Source organism: Dendropsophus ebraccatus, chromosome 7 (genome assembly GCF_027789765.1).
Source record: "Dendropsophus ebraccatus isolate aDenEbr1 chromosome 7, aDenEbr1.pat, whole genome shotgun sequence".
NCBI lineage: Eukaryota > Metazoa > Chordata > Amphibia > Anura > Hylidae > Dendropsophus > Dendropsophus ebraccatus.
The window spans coordinates 29,952,625-29,970,520 of NC_091460.1; the positions used below are offsets into that span (position 1 = coordinate 29,952,625).

The 17,896-nt window shown below is 44.0% G+C and overlaps 1 protein-coding gene across 3 annotated transcripts in view; it reads right to left on the reverse strand.

The window, feature by feature from the left end:
- The window catches only part of LZTS3 (leucine zipper tumor suppressor family member 3), a 64,967-nt gene that overhangs the window by 20,758 nt on the left and 26,313 nt on the right, over positions 1 to 17,896 (reverse strand). The window contains exon 1 of one of the 3 annotated variants that reach the window (XM_069976345.1): positions 4,561 to 4,613. The exons of the other annotated variants lie outside the window; for them this stretch is intronic. The gene's annotated coding sequence lies outside the window, so the exon portion shown is untranslated. Of the gene's footprint in view, positions 1 to 4,560; positions 4,614 to 17,896 lie in introns of those variants that run through there. 3 annotated transcript variants of the gene reach the window in all.

Consider the following 17,896-nt stretch of genomic DNA (forward strand, 5'->3'; position numbering starts at 1 on the left):
GACTCAGACTGCATACTAAGACACCTGATTCAGACCCCGGATATAAAGAGGCAAACTTATGTCTACAGGGTGCAGGTCCCCCTTCATGGCTCGGCACCCATACTGAGAGTGAGGGTCTCTCGTCCCCCTCCGGCCTCCTTATAGCAGCCAGATGTGGTTGGGAAGCTGAAGCGGGCTGCAGAACTCCCTTTCCCACTGGCATCTCAGCCACCTCCAGATGGTGCAGGGATGGTGAAGCTGCAGATTCAAAGCAAATCAATTCTGGGGCATCAAATCTGCTGCGGATCTGCTGCAGATTCAAATCTGCTGCAGAACTGCTGCAGATCCTGTACGTGTGAACGCACCCTTAAAGTGTATCAGATTCCAGACTCGGACAACAAGGTCTTTATAATTTTTTTTAACACCAAAGTTTTTCAAATTGCATCTAGTCCAGGACTCCGGGAGGTCTCCTATTTCTTTGGTGACCTCTCAGATATTCCGAGAGAGTTGGTAAGAAGGCCCTTATCATCTGTATAGGACACCATAGGGCTATGCACTTGGGTTCAGCGTAGTCATTTCCTGCACCTTCTTCCTGGATGGACGTCCTGACCCTGTGCTATGATACCAGAGTTCTGATAGAGATGTCATACTTGACCGATATAAGGAGGACACGTATCAGAGACAGAATTTGCAGTGGGGAGTTGGGGTGGTGTCTGTTCTTCCAGAATATGAAAGTTTTTATGACTCAGATGGTCTCTATGGCACCCGTGTAATTACACTGAGCATTAACTCCTTCATCACCCTCCACGTCACCATGTTCATTCTCCTCTCTGAAGTCTATGGAGACAACCTCTGTCCCTAATTCTATTAGATTTGACAGAAAGAGTAGCCCTGGAGATGCAATGTACTGAGATAGGATGGATGCCATATTTACTTCTAGACTTAATTTTGGAGATGTTGTCTTGAAGAAGTGACATATCTTGGGCTCCGATTCCTTCTCATCAGTTGCTGTGAGGGTGGTTTCGTGCACATTACATGGCAGCGGACCAAGAACTAAAGGTCCCACTTTTCCTACACAGTTTTTAGTTGTACCGGGTGTTGTTCCCATTTTCACTTCTTTTCATAATTGTAAAATACAATTCTGTTTAAAGGTATCGATCTACTTCAGGGTTGCGTATTCCCGAAGGTCCAGGGGACTCCCTGAAAACGGGGACCAGCCCGACTCCCTGAAGAATAGGTCCAAACTTATTTTTACCATCTGAAGTTTAAAATAAAAATTATTTTTATCTGGTCTGGGGTCTAAACTGATCTCAGGTCTAAAGTTTGAGGTCGGTATTATTTTTTTCAGGTGTGAGGTCCGAAGATATTTTTTTTTTTTATGTCTGAGGTCGAGACTCTCATTTTTCCTGTCTGAAGACCGGGGTCTGAATTTATTCTTCAGGTCTGAGGTCTAAATTTATTGCGGAGTCTGAAGTCTGGTGAATAAATTCATATTTTTGGTCTGAAGTCTGAGGTCTGTGTTTTTTTGTTTTTTTTCACGTCTGACTACATATTTCAGGTCTGGGGTTTAAAGTCTAAGCACATTTTTAGGTGAGTACATTTTTCAGTCTGGGGCCTGAATACATTGTTTGGGTCTGAAGTCTGGGGTCCAAATGAAATTTTACAACATGAAGTTTAAGGTACTGTATGAATTATTTCTTTCTGGTCTGAAGTCTGGGATCTAAACTCATTTTTCAGGTGTGAAGTTGTCTGTGGTGTAAATGAATTTTTCAGGTATGAAGTTTGAGGTCTGAATTATTTTTTATGTCTGAATTTTAGACACTGAGCTAATTTTTTCCTCCTTTTTGAAGTCTGAATTGATATTTCGGCTTTGAAGTCTAAGATCTGAATTGTTTTTTTCAGGTCTGGGGTCTGATTTTCTTTTTCAGGTCTGGGGTCTGAATTTATTTCAGGGTCTAAAGTAAATATTTTTTTTTCAGGTGTGAAGTTTGGAGTCTAACCACATTTTTTTAGGTGTGAGTACATTTTTTCAGTCTAGGGTCTAAATAAATTTTTGGGTCTGAAGTCTGTGGTCTGAATTTCATTTTCAGGTCTGGGGTCTGAATTAATTTATTTTAGGGTCTGATTTAATTTTGGGGTCACATGCAATACCTGCACCCTAATATAGTTTATCAAAAGAAGGTGAGTATACAAGCATACTATAGGATAAACTAAAAAAACCTAAAATAAATCTTCCCTATTAATGCATACACCTATATAGTGCCACTATGTCTCATACCACAATTATGCAGATTTCCCAAAATTGCCGCTTAAGTGGGCAACTTAAAACTGGTTTGTGACTGCCACCTAGTGGAACAAAAATCAAGTCCACCTTGTCAGTTCTATCAAAGCTTATGCTCATTAGAAAAAAAAAAAAATCTAAGAAAGATTAAGATGGCCGCCTCTATCTGCACTGAATAAGGTCCCGGAAATCTCCATGGTAACAGCTTTTGCCAAGGAAACAGTAAACAGGTGAAATGATGAAGATATCTGAAGATAATGTGAAGTGATCTTTACATCACTGTACACGGAGCGCGTGTCTGCACATTACACACATTACAATAATTAAGTAATGAAGTGTAGGAAGCCGAGCTGGATGGAGACGTCTCCGGATAGACGTCAAGATGCAGCTATTACTGTAATACCTGAAATAATCGTGATATGCCGGGAATACCCTGTAAGAAAATTTACACGCCTCTAAGAGCCGCAACCAGAGGGTGAACGTCATGCATAACGTCATGCTCTATATATAATACTGGGGTCTTCTAAGGTGGCCCAGCAGCCCCTTTCATTTAACATGGTCTTTTTTGTGATACTAATAAATAAAATCAAGTATGTACAATATGTTACTTGTATGTACAGTTTGTTATTTGTGGAATTAGCTTATGTTATAATTAAAAACGTCTTTTAAATTGCAGTTTCCTTCATCACCACTAGATGGCAACATAACATGTTACACTCCAAAAAGCCACCTTTCTTTACCGTCTGCTGTAAACTATATACCTCAATACAATTAGTAGTTGGAGGCCTATTGAAACCAAGAGCTCTGTTGTATTGTCTCGTAGCAATAAAGTATTACAGTCTACAGGTTACAGGAAGGAATAATTTACAGCCATAGAGCTCCTGATAATGTATAGGGGACATGTAAGCGTGTGTGTTTTTACGGAGCAGCACTATGGCGGATGTAATAGCGGCAGCAGATCTCAGTGTGTGCCGGCTGTGACGTGTGGCCTATATTTGCTGCGGATGATTAGCATTTAGTCGGAGTTTCCATGTGCAGAATATGCTCGGCAGGATGGCAGACGCACGGCCTAATGATAAGAGACAGGATGTTGTGTGAAGGGCAGGATTTGTACAAGCGCTGCTGCATCTCCGGCCTGGAGACCATTAATCTGCACAATGAGATTTGATGCAGCTCAAGACGCTCATTGTAGAATGGAGAAATCTCCTCCAAGAAAATTCTGGAGAGGAGGGGGGAGGAAAATTTTCTAGAAAACCTGCAGATCCTATTACTAGCCCTGTTTATAGTCCTTGTCCTATATACTGGTGGTGGGCTCCTATATAGCAGGAACGTGCGCCTGGCTTGTGTATACGGCATGGAAATGAATGCATACATTACATAACCACAGGCCATCTTTAGCTAGATGTCATGGGTATAGCTTGTAAAGTATCCCTCCCCCACTAGAAGAGCTTACTCTTCCTTTTGTAGAATATTCCATCTTGGTTAATAATCTCAGTCTTGTTTAAAGGCTCTTTAAAGGGGTACTCCATAATTTACTTCTATTTAAAAATCTCAAGTCTTCCAGTACTTATCAGCTGCTGTATGTCCTACAGGAAGTGATGTATTCTTTACAGTCTGACACAGTGCTCTCTGCTGCCACCTCTGTCCATGTCAGGAACTGTCCAGACCAGTAGCAAATCTCCATAGAAAACCTCTTCTGCTCAGTTCCTGACATGGACACAGGTGGCAGCATCGAAAAAAAAATAATACCAGATTTAAGATTATCTTCTTATCTATATAACTTTCTGAGACCAGTTGATTTGAAATAAATAAATAAAAAAAAAAAAGATTTTCACCGGAGTGCCCCTTTAAAGGAGCCAAGCATTAACATGCAGAGACCCTATCTCCAATAGATGGCACCAACGAGCAAGCTCTCTTCCTTCAGGAGGTCAGTTGTTGTGGGACTCAATCTGTGACCTTTCACAACACCTTCCTCACATCATGACCCTGACCCTGTTCTTCACTATCATCACGAGAGGACGCACCACTGCATCCCACGCTTCTCTCCTGAAATACTCTGTGTTCCTGTGGGACCCAGCTCCATCTCCGAATGGATAATACCCTCCCTACATCATGACCCTGACCCTGTCACATCCAGCCCTTCCTCACTATCATCACACGAGTGTCCTACAAGATCTGCGCACCTAAAATACTCTGTGCTGCTGTCATCTCTCCCATGAGCTTAATGGTTACGCACAACACGGCTGTATAATTTGCACGTGTAACGAGCCTGTGGGATATTCATGATTAGAAAACGTTACTTTATAGATCGCTTGAGATTTTGTGTATTTCTTATAAAGGTGTCAAGGAAACGGCAGCGAGTTAATATAATGAATACAGGAGGCCGTACGTGTCTCCTCTCTGTCATTGTGTAGGTTGCTATGGCAACCGTGGGGCGAGTGGCCGGGCATAGAGAGCAGAATATTCTGCAGCGCGAATACAGTCGGCTGCATATATATGTCCATGAGCCACTACCCTCCCCCACCAATCCTTATATAATAAACAGTGGAAACAGGACGTCTTCTTACAATACAGCTTCAATGGAAGCCATAATGTCCAGTCCTGAACACTGTCCTGATCCTCCATCCCATCCATTGATTACAATGGAGCTTCAAGGGCAGACATACTGAGAAAGAACTATCTGCACAGTACCAGGAGGGAGCACTAAAGAAGATGGTTGACTCCATCTTGGAAACTGGCAAGCCTTTTTACAAGGGTATAACTACAGGTGGTGTGGGGCCCACCTTGTATTTCTCATCCTACTATACTGTGTTGGACTGGGGTATTTGGGGCCCATTATAGAATATGATCCTGGGGGCCCACTAATGAAGAACCAGTGAGTAACAACACATCAGTCAGTGTTTGGGCGGATTCTAAAGCTGGAGGCCCACCGGAGGATTCTCCAGTCTACTGGTGGGCCAGTCCGACACTACCTATACTGGAGAGAAGCTACCTGGTCCATGGTACCAAGTGACTCTTTTAGAAATCTCAACACCACAGCACCCCTATTCACCAGACTATGGGTGGGTCTCAGGAGCCCCCTCCGCAGGCGAGCGTTATAATAGCCCAGTCCCAATTAAGGTTTGGGCGGATTCTAAAGCTGGAGGCCCACCGGAGGATTCTCCAGTCTACTGGTGGGCCAGTCCAACACTGCCTATACTCGAGAGAAGCTACCTGGTCCATGGTACCAAGTGACCCTTTTAGAAATCTCAACACCACAGCAGCCCTATTCACCAGACTATGGGTGGGACTCAGCAGCCCCCTCCGCAGGCGAGCGTTATAATAGCCCAGTCCCAATTAAGGTTTGTCTTGGAGGAATAAGCTATAAAAAGCCCCGTTTCATCTCTCTGTTCTGATCCTTTCGAGTGGGATCCTGCTGGAGGAGTTGGCTGCTATGGTTACAGACTTCGTTGCTGCCGCTCGCCCGCGTACATGCAACAATTAATCTTGGAGACTTTAGGAAGCTATTTCCCTCATCTGCAACGTGTAATGATCTCAGCGCCTACTGGTTCTTCTCACTAAAACATGTGTCAGGAATGATCAGCGTCTGGCTGGAGGATCACACCGACACAACTCTGCTACATGTACGCAGAGGAAGATTACACGCAACGACGATTTTACATGGAGATGTGGCAGAGCTAAATTTGACATTTAACCCTTAGGTGCCCTCAAGCGCATCTTAGTAAACCTGTGATAGGGTTACCTGAATTACAATGGATTATTCTGAACTCTGCTACATCTGACAAGCTCAGCTCTGCTATATTTGCAGCCACAATGTAAAAAAAAAAAAATAAATTACCAGGTCCACAAGACCTTTAGTTAAAGCGAATGTTTTATCAGGTGCATTGCATTAAGATTTTTACATCAGTAGACTGGTGCCGGCACAAGGACGGTATATTCCTGGGCACCGGCCCGCCCTGAAGCACTGAAGACGGGCCCACCTGGTTCCAGTGTGATGTCCTACCCCCTATCTATGACGCAGTTTCATAAGAATCAATGGAGCCATGTCACAGAGGGGAGGGGTTTCGTCACACTGGGGGGAGGGCAGACCCGCCTTCAGTGCTTAAAGGGCAACTCCCGCATTTTTTCCCCCCTTAACTAACACACATTACAAAGTTATATAACTTTGTAATGTGTGTTAGTCACCTGTCTGGAGCCATTTCGCCTCTTTCCCCCCCCAAACGCTGTCGACCCCCGTGCTCGACGATGATCGTGCTTGTGACGATGTCGTCACAAGCTGGGGGGCGGGCCTAGTCATCCTCTTCTTCTGTGTCTTCCTTTATAATGAATGGAAGCAAAAAGGCTGCCGGTGCGCGTGTGCACCAGCAGCCTTTTCATTGGCTGGAATGCATGTGATGCAATTCAGCCAATTAAAAGGCTGCCTTTTCGCTCTCATTCATGCTGTAGGACCCCAGAAGTGAGGAAGAAGATGACGACGCGGACGGGGTTGACCGGGACCGCAGCCGGCGGGATTTTTGACTGGCGATCGACTTAGGAGGCATGGTGAGTATAGGGTCTGTGTCTATTAGTGTTTTTGTTTTTTTTTTGCTAACGCCGGAGTTGTCCTTTAAGCCTAGGCCTGTGCCCGGGAATACACTGGTGCCATAAGCGGGAACCAGGTCGTGGTTCAAAAAAGGACCATGGCACTAGCATCCCCGCCCCGGTCTATTGATGTAAAATTTTTAAAGCAATGTGCCTGATGGTACATTCGCTTTGAATTCCTTACTTTTCATATAGTTTGTTTTATGCTATAATGAATTTGCAAAGAATCTTTATTGAAAATCTGCTATGGTTCTGTGTATATAACTCCTATGCAGACCTATGTGTCTCCATGGTAACAGACTACAAACAATCAGCTGTAGTCTGATCTGATCCTGCATTCTATGGGGACAGATACTAGGCATCTCTATGGTTACAGACTACAAAACAACACAATGATGTCTGATCCTGCCGTTTATGTAGACAGCTTTTATGTGTCTACTGTTACAGACTACAAATACCATGTAGTCTGAATACTCCCCTCTATCTGTCCCTGAAGCCAAATTTTCCTCCTAATCATCTATATATGGGAGTTATAGAGATGAGCGAATAGTAAAATATTCCATAATTCGAAATTCGATTCGATTAGCTCCCGATATTCGACTATTCGAATGAATATCGAATCCCATTATAGTCGATGGGAGAAAAATACTCAGGACTTTGAAATCAATATTCGACCACTAGGAGGTCACCAAATGCCCAATGACACCTCAGGAAATGATGCCAACACCTCTGGATGCATATGGGACAGCAGGGGAAGCATGCGTGGCTGCATCTAATACTAGTAATGAGCGAACATCCCAATTTTTGGTTCGGATCCCGAACACGAACAAAAAAAAAAAATGTTTGTGATTGGTTTATGTTCGTGTCCGCCGAATATTCACGAACAAATTACGAACGTAAAGTAGAAACGTACGTTTCAGTCTAGTGGTACGCAGGTGCAGTGTAAAATACGTAATAATGAAAATTAACGATAACTACAAATCAGTAATAGCAAGACAACAGGTATTATCCCACACTCACAGTATACAGCCGTATACCGGATATATAATTGTTTTTTACTATAATAAAATGAAAGAGCCGTTCAATTCCTTTACAGGACGCAGACTGCGCAAATCAGTAGTAGCAAGATCACAGCTATTATCCCGCAATCACAGTATACAGCTGTATACACTATCAGTAGATACCTGAACACACTGCCTGTCTCACAACAGCTTCTAAATATATGTTTTTTATACTTTTAGCCCTAACAAGGCCTTTTGGGGGTCCCTTCCTACCTAACTTCACCTAAAACCTTTCTCTCCCTGGTATACAGTCTGTTCCTCTCTAGCTCCAACCAGTAAGTGACACGAATCTGAAATCCCCTATTCTTATACTCAGGAGGTGACGTAGTTTAGCCAGCCAATGACAGAGTTTTTTTTTTAAAGCCCTGCCTATTCCTAGTGCCTGTCCCTCCCCCTGCATGTTTATTGGCCAGAAAAAAGCGTGAGGGGATGTGGGAGGGGGAATCGAACTTTTACTGCGTTATCGTTCGACTTTTCGAACAAAATCGAATAGCGTGAATAGCGAACTATTTGATCGAATACTATTCGCTCATCACTAGTGAGTTACTTTCTCCTTCGTTATTATTATTATAGATTATATAAGGCTTTTAGTCTGTAGGAAGATGATGGGTTGTTTTGACACATTTTCTGCATTACGCTTTTAGCTGTTACCTGGCTGGAGCAATGCGTGTGAAGAAGAACAAAATCTGATGAAATAATTTAAGCTTTTTTTCTCCTTTTCCATCTGCTTACCTCCTGGCAGCATATTACACTTCTATATGGATTTATTCTAACTAAAATCTGTATGCACTAACTTGTAGTGGTGACACCAATAACTGAAAACCGTCTTCGGACCCCAGAGCCTTATACATCTAGCGTCTTACATCGATTCCAACCCAACTTTACCCAAGAAATTGCCCAAAGTCGCTATGGCAAGTAGATTTCTTAAGCCAAACCTCGAATCCTGCCGGATCCTCCCCCAAACACAACCAATCACAGTCAGCCTCCTACATTAAGGGGTTTGTTTACCTTTTTTTTCCCTTTAAAATCAACTGGTGCCAGAAAGTGACAGAGATTTGTCATTTACTTCTATCCAAAAGTCTCAAGTCCTCCAGTACTTATCAGCTGCTGTATGTCCTGCAGGAAGTGGTGTATTCTTTCCAATCTGACACAGTGTTCTCTGCTGCCACCTCTGTCCATGTCAGGAACTGTCCAGATCAGGAGCAAATCTCCATAAAAAACCTCTCCTGCTCTCCAGATTGAAGAGAATACACCACTTCCTGCAGGAGATACAGCAGCTGATAAGTATCGAAAGACAAGATTTTTTTTAATAAACTAAATTACCAATCTCTGACACTTTCTGGCTCCAGTTGATTTGATTTTTTTTTTTTAATGGTGAACTACCCCTTCAGGACTTACAGTATAATATTTTCTATATGGGTAACACATGACCTGCAACAAGGGAAATGAATATTGGATCATCTTTACGTGAGAGTGTTACCATAGCAGGCTCCTCCATATCGACCCACCACCTTTCCACCAAAGAGCAGTGATAGGGAGGAGACATGAGAACTAGTGAAGAAATTGTTCTGCTTTAAAGGTCAGCTCTGCTATCTACAAGAGCCACAGCTCTGCCTGGTCTCTTAATCTCTCCATGGCACAATGTATTCCCAGCAGGCAGAGTTCAATGGAGAAAGCGGAAGATACACAGACCTCCAGGGGACAGCACCAGGACTTGACTTTTGGATATGGGATGGACCCTCGCTTTCCCTTAAAAACACTCCAACAACAATAAATACAGACTATGAAATGAAGGCTCAAAACACACTTTTGGTGTTAAGATGGCCACAGCTTTATTTAAATCACAGGACTAAAACAATCACAGGAGTCAGGTGAAGTGCAAGGTCACTGGGATTCACGTATACTGTGAGATCGCCAGCTGTCTACCATACAGCACTCGGCCAGACAGCAATAAAGGGGGGCGGCACGTTCTGGCTTGCCATTCTAGCAGAGCCAGTCTACTTTAAGGGCCCCAATGACCCTACTGAAGATCCATACTGCTGTACTTAACCACCGTGCCCGCCCCTGGATGACGTTACCATTCTGACATCCTTAAGGCTGGCCACTTCCAAGGCTCAGCCTGTTCACCACCATTTAACATCCTCTATGAGTTAAAAGGAGTCCACCATAACTTTCCTGCAACTTCCACCTGACTGCTGAGCCGCCAAACCTAAGCTGTGACAGATAATATATGCATATTTAATTTAAATTATTTTTTAATTATTTTACTTTTTTTTATTTTTTACACATTTTCGCACACTGAATTCAATGCCATGAATGTACAACATAAAAGTCCAGGCAAAACTATGAAAATTGTCATCCTCCAGCACTCAGGAGAGAAAAAAAACCCCTGTGGAGGAAACCTCTAGGGAACCATGGCTGAAGGATTGCCCTTCCCTTGGGCTTAGAATCCTAATGCCAAACTGTAACTAATCAAATAAAAAAAAAAAAAATCAATTTTGTCATTGCATATGGTACCATACATAAACATAATATTTACAATACATGCATTATTTACAAAAGAAAATAAGTCTTAAAGTAAAGATGAAAAAAGGAGGGTGGGAGGAAAATGTTTTCCTCCAGATCTTCTAGCGAAAGAGAGGAAATGAGAGAAAGACAGGAAGTTATATCTATTCCTAAACCTCACCCTGCTCATATCATTACACTAGGCATATACTCCTCCTCTTAAAGCAGAACCACCTGTGCTTAAATGTATAGCATTATACAGACAAGACTGCTGGGGCTATAGGTCCCCCCCCCCCTCCCAAAGTCATGTCCCCCTTTGCTTAGGGCTGCAGGGAATTCTATCCTGATTGATCCAGATCGTTTTGGAAATACGGGGAACAGTGCCCAGGCCACTAATCTGAGATTATGCCTTGTAGCAAGGATCACCTTAGGCCGGATAAGTGTGACAACCAGGCTATCCCTAAGACTGAGTTTAGTCACAGAAAAAAAATCCCATATGATTTGTGACAGGTAGATTAAAGGGAATCTGTCACTAGGTGTATGATGCCTTAAAAGAGAACAGCATAAACTAGGGACAGTAATGCTAAACAGATCGGTGTATTACTTACATCATTCTGTTCAGCCGTTCTCCTTATATGCAGGAGAATAGGATTCTTGCCACCCCCCCTCCCTCTAGCTGCTGATTGACAGTTGACTGCCTATACACAGCATAGATAGATTACTGCCAATCAGCAGCTGGTGGGTGGAGTTTTTTGCTTGTCATGAATATCCAGGACTACTGAGCTCATGCACATAATAAAGAGGACTACTTGTTGTCCATGTTATTCAATAGGATATCTATGGATCAGATGCACAGAACAATGTAAGTGATACATCATTCTGCTCAGCTTCCCTGTCACTACGTTATGCTACCCTTAGATAGGACACCATAAACCTACTGACAGAGTCTCTTTGAAGGGTTAATCAATATACACTATCCATGGTGAATAATGGTTAACATTACTACCCCTGGATGTCTAGATTGATCAGGGGATTAATACTGAGTAACATAATACATAGTGACCTATGATAATTCTGGGTTTAAATTTATTATTGGGGCTGGACGTCTAGAGGGCTTTATTAGTTGATGCTTAATAAAAACTTGAACAATAATTACAATTTGTGGGTATATTATTATAATGGTGAAGAAGTTAATAATGGTTTTCTAGGGCAGGAAAGTGTAACCCCAACCTATAACAGTCCAGGGGGGCTGCACTTTTGTGTATTGGAGTAGAACAGAGCAGCAGCTACTGAGATAGAAGGTAGAGTAGATGTGATACAACTGGATCCCATGTAGATCAATGGATGACCATATAATCAAGTCCACCAAAGCTGCAGCCACTCTCGGGTTTTTCTATGCAAAAGTTGGTGTACCCCTTTAAGAATAATGTTCCTCCATAATATCCAGGCCGTAGAAAGTAAAAATACTTATCCCTATTTCAAACATTATTCAGCACATCACATTTTACCTCCCCTCGAGCAAAGAAATGAAGGTTTAATCTATAAGAATCAGATGTAAATCTCTGAAGGCAGCTGGTAACGGAAATTACCGAGCGAGCCGTGCGGAGCTGGAGGCTAATAACAGGGGGGGATGGGGCCTTCTGCACCCCACTAAAACTTATCACAACTGCAACTTGCAAAGAGTTTTTGAAATGTTTCCCTCCCTGCAGGGGGAGCGGGGATAAAGCATCTGAAGAGGAGAGGCCTTTATAGGAAATGCCTGGAAGATACAAATGTGCCTGGACTAATCCTGTCGGTGGGCTATACTCATAGGAAGGTGGTTGTAGCCGGAGGGGACGCTGCACGCACAAGGCAGGTGGGAGAAGGTGACATTGGACCAAACAGTCACACTCTGTATGTGTTCTCTGGCGGAATCTTGCTAAATATTTAAACATTGAGGGTCGAATAAAAAATTAACAAATAGCAAAAGTAGGTTTAAAAAATGAGAGAAGGTATTAATATGGTATTTTCTGGAACAAAAATTTGATAAAATAATTAGGTTTTCCTAGGTCCACAATATACCTACTTCTCTTTTGTGCCTTGCGTCTGCTGCCTGCCCTGCCCTGTGATTATACTCCGCTGTCCTGACCTGTGACATTACTGATTATACTCTGTCTGCCCTAACCTGTTGTGACGTCCCACCACAGGTGTTGCTATTGGTTACACCCCTCGGAAAAGCCTGTACTTATTGTAAGTAAAGTAGTGATAAAGTATCGCCACTAGATGTCGCTATTATAGGTATGGGTACTCAGTGGTTGCACAGCTGAAGTATGGAAAGGGTTATTGTTTATATGTGTGTCAAATGGATCTGTGAACCTATAGGAGTGTCTTCTTCTTTTGTCCTATCATCTCTTACTTTACTTTTATTTATGCACTCTTCACACACTCACAACACACTTTAGATAGGCTGGAGATAGGAAGTCACATGGGTAGAGGAGGTGTAGTGTAGTCTTAGGCTCCCGTATGGTGAGGAAGCAAGACATGACACGGCTAACAGTTTCTCTTCAAGTAACTCTACACAACACTATGCAGTGTTAAACCCTTACAGAAGAGAACACGTCAGACATTATCTCAATCCACGCCATGGACTAGGACAATATCCTTTAAAGCCACAGAAAGCTAGGAACTGATCCGGATAGAGCAAAGTTGCTGTAAGCCTAGGAACTCTATCTCGCAGTGCAGTTGTCAGCAGGAAATCCTCAGCATTCCGCTCATCCCAGGTAACAAAGTCTGGGGCTTGTGTCACCTTCTAGGACGGGTCCCCCCACACTGGTAGGGCAACAGGTGGTGTGAAGACCCAAAGGTCAAAACACGTGCAGAAGTACTCTCTCTTTATTCTTAAGTATTCCTCTGGCTCTGATAATACTCCACCTGCCATGACCTGTGACATGATTGTGAATATACTCCGTCCGCCCTGAGACGGGATTCTAATTTTAGTCCACCTGTCCTGACCTGTGTGATATGCAAAAACTCTGTCAGACCTGACTTCCTACCTGTACCTGTACCATGCTTCTGCTTCAACATCCAGTACCAAGCTAAATCCATGTCAACAGCTACCAATGGTGACCATTCTAGGGGTAAAAGTGCACATCCCCAGGTGAAGGTTAAGCGAAGAACCAGAGGTTTCCTAGAATCTGCTCTTTGGTGTGGTTCCATGATAACACCTCAGCAGCACAGAAACAGATAAGCCTGTTACACGAGTATCTCTGTACACTTTATCTCACACATCACAGGGTACGACCAAAGCTTTGGGGCTAACTTAAGGAAATTTTGGTACAAAGGAATTACTTGACGTTGGTAAGCTAATCTATCGGAATGCCTGAATCCTATCACAAGTCAGTGTCACAATGTAGTCATACCCAATAGTAACAAATGTGGATCAATGTAGTTGAGTGATGTGCTTTACCCATGTCCTCACCACCTGCCGTTATATACTAATGTGAGATCACCTTTGGTGGACATGGACCTTTATATTCCATGTCTAAAAGTCAATGTACAGAATTATGACCATGAAATTTCCTCCATGTCCATACCATGAATTAATATGACCTACTCTGAGTGTGGGACAGACCTCTCTTCTTATCATCGAGACATGGATGAATGTATGTCTAACATGACTGCTTCATGTCAAGGAAGACTCAAGGGAGATTGGAGAAGAAACCTTAGGAGATTGTTCTAAACCAGTTCACTGAATTGCTTCTTCAACCATATAGGAAAATCCATAGACCTATTACATATGGAGTCTCGGCTCGCAACCTGCTGTATATTGGATCCAGCCAAGTTGTCTTCTCCAGCAGTAAATCATCAGGCCTGTTTTTTACTGTTGACTGACCACCATTAACCCAGAACATAAATCTGAATCTTCTTGACACCAGAAGCCGACCAGGATGGAACCTGCAACAGTCTAGTATCCAAATGTGATTTTTAATCCATGGAGTATACTGGCGATCTTCCAAATGATCATGGTGATAAAGCTTTCGAAACTATTTAGACTATGGGCCCCAGTGACTAGACCATAGAGATATCTGTGCCTTCTCAGCTCACTTAGACTACCTAAGCACTGCTACCTATATGGGCTTATTGGGCTTCTATTTCCAAACCATGGCCATTGAAGAGGTTGCTACTAGACAGGGGTCCTAGCTGGTGGTCCTCTTCTCAGGAACATCTCTATGAACCAGAACTGAGAGCCACTATGTTTTAGTATTATAAGGATGACTGTTAATCAGGATGCCCACCATGTGCTAGGGGTACCGACTGACATGAGCGGATGGTCCCAGAGGCGTGGCTTATTGCTTGGTGGTATCCAAGGAGACACAAACATCCGGTTTAACAGGGGAACTTTGAAACACAAACTGGAGAGAGTGGAACGGCTGCACATCCCATCTATGGCTGATACTAATGCCGCTAGGCCTAGATTAAAAATCAACACCAGAGTGTCTGTATATGAATTGATCAAGCCATATTGCCCCGTGTACCACCGCGCAGGTCCTCTGGTCCACACGGGTCCCTACGCTAACTCCACGCCGTGTCAGTCAGCGACCGCCAACCCCACAAAGCATGTACGTGCAGGGAAGGGAGGCCATGGAATGGCCCTGCAACCCCAATGTCACAGGACCAGACCCAAAAAGCCCCACCAAAACCGGGCCAGCACCACCGGCGGGGAAGGCTGCCCCCAAACGACACAAGTATGGATATGGTATTACACTTACCATTGCTGCTCTCACAGAATGGAGAAGACATAAGGTCCGGACATGTGAGCACAGGCATATCCTGCTAATTTTGGTCATGTGGGTATTATAAAGGAGTGCGAGCTGTTCAGAGAGGGAGAACTGTGAAACACGAACTGGAGAGAATGGAACGGCTGCACATCCCATCTATGGCTGATACTAATGCCGCTAGGCCTATATTAAAAATCAACACCAGAGTGTCTGTATATGAATTAATCAAGCCATATTGCCCCGTGTACCACCGCGCAGGTCCTCTGGTCCACACGGGTCCCTACGCTAACTCCACACTGTGTCGGTCAGCGACCGCCAACCCCGCAAAGCGTGCACGTGCAGGGAAGGGAGGCCATGGAACGGCCCTGCAACCCCAATGTCACAGGACCAGACCCAAAAAGCCCCACCAAAACCCGGCCAGCACCACCGGCGGGGAAGGCTGCCCTCAAACGACACAAGCATGGATATGGTAATACAGAATTCTGATGTTTTTTATGCAGCCGAGAGGTACTAGTATCAGCCATAGGTGTGAGGTGCAGCACTCTTTTTCTTCCCTGAACCGTATTTTGTTTCTCTCTTTTCTCCGTGTTTTTCACTCCTCCTTGTGAGACCCACATGACCGCAATTAGCAGGAGACACCTGAGTGCTCATGGTTTTAATCCCTCCTGTCTGTCCCATTCTATCTTTGACAGCTATGGTGAGTGCAATACCTTATCCAGACTTGTGCTGTTTGGGGGCAGCTTCTTCCGCCGGTGGTGCTGGCTGGGTTTTGGTGTGGCATTTTTGGGTCTGGTCCTGTGGCATGGGGGTTGCAGAGCCATTCCATGGCCTCCCTTTCCTGACTGTGCACGCCTGCGGGGGCGGTGGTCGCTGACTGGCACAGTGTGGACTTAGTGTAGGGACCCATGTGTATCAGATACCTGCACGAGGTACATGGGGCAGTGTGGCTTGATTAATTCACATACAGAATTCTGATGTTTTTTATGCAGCCGAGAGGTACTAGTATCAGCCATAAGTGTGAGGTGCAGCACTCTTTTTCTTCCCTGAACCATAACAGGGGAACTTGCCGCTGATCAAGCAGCTGGCCAGCATGACATCCACACTTTAAAGGGGAACTATCAGCATGTTAGACAAATCTAACCTGTTGAAAACCCACTTATGCACACGGGGCGCCGAGGAGGAAGGTATATCTCTTACCTTCTTCCTTGGTGCCTTTTCCGCGCAGTTAGTAGTTGAATCTACAGCCTGGAACACCGTTAAGAGCCCTGCCCCCATCACGTCAAGCCGGTCCACTCCTTCTAATGATAATTAATGTGGCGGGCAAACTAGATCAGTGCCATAGGGCCAGGCCAGGGCTTCTAATGGTGCGCAGGGCTGTCAATTCAACTACTTACTGCACGGGAACAGCGCAGAGGAGGAAGGTAAGAGACATACTTTCCTCCTCAGCACCCCGGGCACAATATGGGGCTCAGTAGGTTAGATTCGTCAAACCTGCTGATAGTTCCCCTTTAACAGCACACATTAAGGTATATTACCAGTGCAAAGGTTAACATTACTGCTGTGTCTGTACCATACCCAGTGGCCACATGTATGAAAGTAAGATGCATTGGTCACATGATTTTCTCCAATAATATGAACAGTCCCTAGACCAGCCTGTGTAGACCCATAAACTAGTCTGAGCTGATGCTTTTGTGTTCTGTTCTATTGATGCCTTTAGATGTTCTTATTGCAGGTGTGGATGGGTTTGTAGAACTGTTCAGACCATGATAATAAGAGCTATTAGATGATGACATCACTGTTAATATCGCATCACTATTCGCCTATTATCTGCATTTCGATGTGCTTTTTTACATACATATTGGTGTTTTTTTCTTTAGTAGTTATACTTTTAGCTCCATAAAGTACAATGTCGGTCTTACTTAAGGGAAATCGTACACTTTGATTCTTTGTCGCTATTTCCAGCCGGCTTCCTGCTTACACAGCAACCCTGGCTGAATAAAACATTAAACAATGCTTGGGCTTCTAGCTATTCTCGCTGCATATGTCTCGTTACAATGTGGCAGGCTGCTTCTCGCACCAGCTGGAAAGGGCGACGAATCTTGCATCTCCTCAGCTTGATGGTATATCACATAGCAGCCTCCCTTCCCTCACCCCTACAGGCTGCCTGCTCATATATATTATAGAGACGCCGGAAGGACGGCTCAGACATCTCACACAGGGTCCATTAGGCGTCTCGAAAAGTCATGAACCTTATAACACACTTCCAGCTTTTTTTTTTTATTGGCGGCAACCACTGCCTGTACGAATACTGTTTGCTGGGGCCCATATTGCTTATATATCAGTACTTCTCACTGGACTATGGACACTGGTCCCAAAGTATTTTCCTTCCTATGTCTACTGGGCTTCATTGATGGAGGCTGTGAAGGGCTCCACTGACCACCAGGGACTCTCTGTGTCACTTAAAGTGACTCTGTACCCACAATCTGACCCCCCTAAACCGCTTGTACCTTTGGATAGCTGCTTTTAATCCAAGATCTGTCCTGGGGTCCGTTCAGCAGGTGATGCAGTAATTGTCCTAAAAAACAACTTTTAAACTGGCAGCCCTGTGCCCAATGGGCGTGGCCTAGATTGTGTATTCATTAGGCTGGCACAACCTCTCTGTTTCAGAGGCATTCCTAATGATGAAGAGAGGGTGGGGAGGAGGAACGGAGAGGTGGTGCAAAGTTAGGTCA